The sequence below is a fragment of the Theropithecus gelada genome, chromosome X (assembly GCF_003255815.1).
Source record: "Theropithecus gelada isolate Dixy chromosome X, Tgel_1.0, whole genome shotgun sequence".
NCBI lineage: Eukaryota > Metazoa > Chordata > Mammalia > Primates > Cercopithecidae > Theropithecus > Theropithecus gelada.
Window position 1 is genome coordinate 122,592,557 of NC_037689.1, and position 6,738 is coordinate 122,599,294.

A 6,738-nucleotide genomic window follows, 5' to 3' on the forward strand; every position below is an offset into this window, starting at 1 on the left:
TCTCCTGTGTGAAGTATAACTTAGTAAACCTCAAAACTATATTATACATTGCCCTGCTATTTTTATTTCCTGGAATGCACACAGCCAGTACAGTACAGAAAACCAGTAGTCTCCCCATAGGAAACACAGGCCAAAGTTCACCACAGGAATCTTTTAGAAGGCCAAGAGGAGACTGGCAGTTGTGTATATAGCTATAGTCTGCCTATGGCCTATGCAAAAAGTCTTCTGCTGGTTGACACATGGCCCAATACAGTTCACCAGGGTAGGGCACTGATCACAATTTAGGACCAAAGCTGCCAAGTAGGGAAACTTTGGATATGGTAGATATTTGGAACAGCATTGAAGATCATAATCCTGACCCATTTACTGGCACAACTAAAAGAAAGAGATTTGCCTGCAAATTAGATCTGTGTCACTTGTATTTTCAAAGTGATTGAAGTTGGTAAGTGACCATCTACAGTGTATCTGTTTATCTGTTACTTTTTAACTAATGTGTATTTTAAGGCATTTTAAATATACTGATGTGGCATATCAATTGGTTAATCAAATTAATGTTTTGAGAGTTCACAGGCAGTACAAGGTCTTATTTCTTCTTTCAAAGCACAGAATCGCAATTGGCTAAATATTCTCAAACTTAAATCCTAAAAGATTGGAAGAAGGTTGGTGTTTAGGAACCCATGAGTCTCAAATGGACTTTTATGGGAAACTATATTTCTCATTATTTACCACATTGTTTTCTTTGCTCCATAAATGTGTTTACTCTGTTCTTTAGTTGGCCTACCAAAAAAATCAACTCAAAACTCAAAGTGCTGGGATTACAGGAGTGAGCCACTGCACCCAGCCAAATCCATCTTATATTCAATAGCCAAATTGGTCTTAAGATAAGATTTCCATGATGTTATAACCTTATATAAAAGCCTTTGGAAGAAAACGGTTGATTATAGGATCAAGTCCAACTGTCTACAGTTCTGCTTACTACTACCTATTCAAATATCCCTTGTACTATCCCCCAGACAGTTTTCCAACCCAGTCAGCAAAGTTTCCTCCGAACAGTGTTTTCTTATTTAATTTTGCCGCCCTTATTTACAGGGGCTGCCACTCTCCCATTCACTTTGGAAAACCTATTTATCCTTTAAGCACATCCCAATACAATAAATCATACAGCCCAGCACAACACAGCCTCACGTCCCAGAGCCCTAATGTACTAGTATTCTGTCCCAAGGATTCTTGCATGTGATTTTTGCTCTGCTTAATTATTCTCCTATTGTCATGTTGCATGAATTCATTCCTTCAGAAAATATTGATGGAGCGTCATCTATCATGTGCAAACTGACATCCATGATGCTGTAAAACAGTGAGTCTCAATTGAGGGAGCACTTATCCCAGATTTGGAAAGGTGTGGAGGTAACTTTGGTTGTTATAGTGACTGGGAGATGCTACTGACATTTATTGAATAGGGGAAAAGGATAATAACAATAACACAACGGGGTGGGCCACTCCCATAATATGAAGAATTCTCCATCCAAAGTGTGAGTGTGGAAGACTGCAAGATGAATTAGACATGGCTCACAGTCTCAAAGATGTAAGTTTTGAGTTCAAAAGGAAGATGAGATGAGTATCATGTATGAAAATGTTTTATCTCACATGTAAACTATTTTGTGTTAGGACTGTGTTGGTTATTTTCCATGAATTCCTCGTGGTGTCTTGTACTAGGCTGGACGCATGATAGATATTAGGTAAAGACTTACTGACTTGACCCATATGAAAACAAAAAAAAAAACAAACAAACAAAAAACCCCAAAACTCAATGAGTACTATGTAGAGAAACAGTTCTACAGATAATTGTGCTATCTTCATTGTATTTTGAAATTGATAAAGAAGACAAAGCTGTGACAATACAGCCTGCTAAACCTCTGGAGGGGCGACTGTGAAGTTGAGAGTAGAAAAAGCAGCCTCTTACAATAAGTAGAAGGAGGAAGGGAACAATAAAGGGTTGGCAAAATGTGAGAAGCCACAGTTCCTTTTCTTGAACCATGGGCTTGCTATGGAACATTTTACCATTTTGCTATAGAACATTTTACCGTATACAGACGGGAGCTGAATAGCTGCAGATTTGCTTTTTTTTTTTTCACATCCTCTTCCTGACAATAACAATCACAACTTGCATACGTTGCAGAAGAAAAAGTTACTCTGCTCATCTATACAATATTCACTTTTTGTTTATAACCGTTATTCATCTGTACCTATTTTTGGGTTGCAACAGATAAATCAAATAACATGACATTTTTTTATTATACATGTCAACAACAGAAAAATACATACATGCATATCTAAGAATACCACTTTGGATGTCTATGTTGCCTTTCTTCTAAGGGGACATAACCTTTTCGCATTTGCCCTTACAACAACACTGTGAGATAGACAGCATCATCCCATTTTATAGCTGTAGAAACCATGGCCCAGAGAGATAAAGCAACTTGCCAGAAGTCTCATAGTCTGTGTCAAGGCCCAGACTAGAAGTAAGAGCTCTTGACTCCCTAGGCAATGTATCACTCAGGAGACTACCATTGTTGCTTCACAGACAGGAATACTCATTTAGGAAAAGCAACAAATCTACATACTATCCAAGATGCTAGACTTGAGCAATCTGTTTGGTTTTGCAGAATTTTCTATGTTACACTGTTCTTAATTAACTATATACCAGAGGAAGTGGGGACCAAAAATTGCCATTTGCAAAAGTTAGCATTAATCTCCACTGCTCGACAAATTCTTCCTCAGTAAGTTACCTTGCTTTAAAGGTACAAGTTTGGGACATGTGCCTTTACATCCCAGGGGAAATAATAAAAATTTTGATCAAAGATCACTGGGAGGCTTACAGCAAACTCGCAAACTAACAATAGTCCAACAGGGATGTGGGATCTTCTTTAACAGACAAGAAAGATCCTGTTACATGCAACAGAATGCTTTTGAATAAAAAGCATAAAAAGTAGGTTGATTGAAAGAAGATTAAATTTTCACTCATCTTAGTTTTTATACATTTATCAATCCTTAAAAATGAAATATCCAAATGTTAACTTCAGAGATATCCACGAGGATTAATAGAAATTCTAAGTCACTTTGTAGAAAAAGGAAAATGCAGTTGACTTAGAAAACTAGATATTGGATGTCTAGTACATTTTTGGGTAAAACCTCCTATGCCTCTCAGGCCATCCTAAGGAATCAACTAGATCTAACCTTTATGACATCACCTCAAATAGATTATAGACTGTTTACTGGCAAGGAGAATTTCTCGTAGGCCCACTATTAGATGTAATGATATAATGCATGTAAAGTGATTACCCAATGCCTAACATATGATAAATAACTAACAAAGGGAAGTTTTAAATATTTTCATTCACTGTAGTGACAAGCACAGTGTTTGGATATAGGAGGTGGATAATGCTTATACATACTGCTATTTGGCTTCTATTTTCCAGATAAATAGAATGGTCTCTAATTTGTTAATAGTAAGATAAATGGAATTTACTAGAAATGGTATACCTACATTTGGAAGTATCAGGAAGTGAGTATGGATAGCATAAAGGCCAGTGCTAGTCTTCAAGTCCTATAATTTTAAATGTATTTCCCAGATTTTTTGTAGAGTTGATAAGAGCACTGAGTCCATTATGACTCAAATGCGGTTGATACTCTGCTATAACAACCAGGGAAAAGCAACTGCTAAGCTTATTAAGCTTGTAAATACAGCAGATCTTTGGAATTTATGGATTTAACATTTGCAATTTTGACTATACAGGAAGTGACTCCATGAGTCCATGACCTGTAGTTATGTGTAATATGGCTGACACCTAAATTTGGATCTTTGATGTTGAATATAACTAGTGAGTGAGTTGGCCAACTGCCCAACATCCAAAACTCTGCTCTTCTATACTTGTTGGGGGTGTATGCAGCAACTCTACTGAAGTGATGACAATTAACTTTAATTCTATATGAAAAAATGGCCCTGAAAAGAAAAACAACTGTTAGTGCTAATGCTGGCAGTGGAAAGAAAGTGCTAGCTCTTAGCCAGAAAATGGCTTTGTAAATGACTTTAGTCTTGTATTTATAGAATCACTAATGGTCTGAAAAGGGTCTGTTAAATTTTTCACTTATACTTTACTGCCTTTTATGAGGGAAATTATATGCTAGAGTGATATTTGAGGCTGTGGGGAGTCAAGAAGGTCTCAGGGCCTATCCCTTGTGAATGGAGAAGGTGTGCTGTCCTATTATGATGCTCCATCAGAAATAACAGCATGTCATTCTCAATGGATAAGTTGATGAAAATATTATGGGAACTATGCTATGTGTTATCTTTCGGGCTACTCTGGAGACTGAGGGTTAGTAATCTGGTTAGAAGGACAATTGAATCATTATTAAAATTCCACAGAAACAATTAAAATGCATGCTCTCACTAACAAAAACGGCAGGTCCTTATTAATTGACATTTCACAAACAGAGATGCCTTTAATCTTCCCTAAATAAATGTAAATGTATTCTTTAAGTCATTGCAACATTATGTGGCAGTTGGCACTTAGTCAAAATTTTCTATTTCCACCTGATTTATCTTTCAATGTAATTTATGCCTGTTATTGCTTTTGTTATATTCATTTTAAGGATGTATTTGTTGAAAGCTCAAGCACTGTATCTTTTAAAAGAATTATTTTTCACCCTACATAAAGCATCATGGCTTTGCAACATATTTGTGTTGATTTTTAACAGCTGAGAATTAACAACACACTTACATTTGAAATGTTTGTGAGTTAAAGTGTCAAAATGTACCAAGAATTGTAAAGGGAAGACATAAAGACAAAGACTGTGTAGAGTTTGGCTTTAATACAGAGTGTTGGGCAGAGTTTAAGGCACAATCTATTTGTATTCAGATGTATTGTAATACCTACCAAAACTTGGATCATCTATGAGAATATTACAAAGGCCAACTGGGACTTTCCGCTTTAGTAACATGGGTGATTTCTACTTACAGAGAATTAAAGAGATAGGAAATCTCTTTGGCAACCTATGACATAAAATAGTCTTTACTTCTTCGACCAGATCGATGCTGTGAAACATGCTAATTTATTTTTCTTTTCAGTGGTACCATCAGGCTTCCACTGTGTGCAAAATGACTTAATTTGAATCCAAAAGTGACTGCTTCAGCAGTGGCTCACTCTGGACTCTTGACTTCTCCCAGAGAGTTTAAGTATTACGATTCCAATCAACACCTTCCTGATGAGGTAGGCATAATCAAGGGTGCAAGGGCAGGAAGTAGTCAAAGGAAGAGCTTAAACATCGTTCTGTGCCAGTCCAATGAGCAACACATAATAATAGCTGCCATTTATTGAACATATACTTTTTGTGGGGCTTCACATACATTAGTTAATTTAAAATATTTAGTTAGGGATATGTATTTTTTGCTACCTATATTTTACAGATGAGGATATTTTGATTCAATGAGATTCATTTATTCTTTCCTTTATTCATCCTATAGATAATAAGTGAACACCTACTATGTTCAATAAAATCCCTAATTTGCAATCTCTAATCTCCTAGATTCCAGCATCTGGTCTCTGCTTGAAACAATGCTTCTTCCATCTGGAGAACAGGTTTTGATTCTCATTGGTGCCCTCTTTTTTCCTGTAGCAACATCTATCCAGAGAACCAGACACAGAACTACTCCACATACCACAGGGTAGTAAGATGCAAAACATAATAACCTTAACTTGCACTATAACATTGTTATGGGGCAGGTGGGCAGAGATCTTAATAATTGTAAGGGATATTACACTCTAGAACCAGAATATTTAACCTATAATTTATCTTCTCAGTACACATCACTGCACCTTCCCGTTCACCCTGCTGATATTCTTAAAGGCCATACTGGGCCCTTTTTTTTTGCTTTGTTTTATTTTCTGAACCTATTTTATGGTATAATAGATAAGACCTGTCAAGAAGTTTTATAAGCTATTGTGCCAAAACGATCCTCTCCGAAATTACAACCAATGTTTCCAGTTTCATTTATTTGTGTCCCACTAGGTAAATTCCATCTATCCCTGGCATATTTGTTCTTCAGATACTTATAGACAGTTCTAATATTCCTCATTAGGCATTACTTAGCCAAGTTGTATATAATTAATCCTTTTAATCTTTCCCCATAAATTAGTCTCTCTAGGCACTTGGAATGCTCTCAGTACTGTGCACTACACTTCCCTAGTTTTCCTAGGCTTTTGTCATACAGTTCCCTGTTTTCCACATGCCATTTCAACAGAATCAAGTGGGAAAGAACTTTGTCTGTTTCACATCTGCATATGGAACTCCACGTTCACAGGTGACTTCTGCAAAGGCTGTAATCATTATTCCAAGGCAGCAAGACTGTCAGTAAAACAACAGAGCCTCACAGTCCTGTTTTTCACATTTGCTCAGACCTACTTGTCTCACATTTTCTCTTTATCTCATTCCAGGCACTCCAGTAGATCATTGCTATAAGTAGTTTCTAATCACTATATATGTTTTAGCATATATTTTTCTAGGTGTGAGATAGCTTTGCTCAGCTACTTATAGAGATGTTTATTGTCCTTTGATAGTTTAGCCTTTTGTTTTGTTTTGTTTTCCTTATCACACCTACTCTATTCAGTATGACTCTGGAGAGTTACACCAACTCTCCCACCTGCTACTTTGAGTTCTGTGACTTTCGTCAGGTTACTTAGC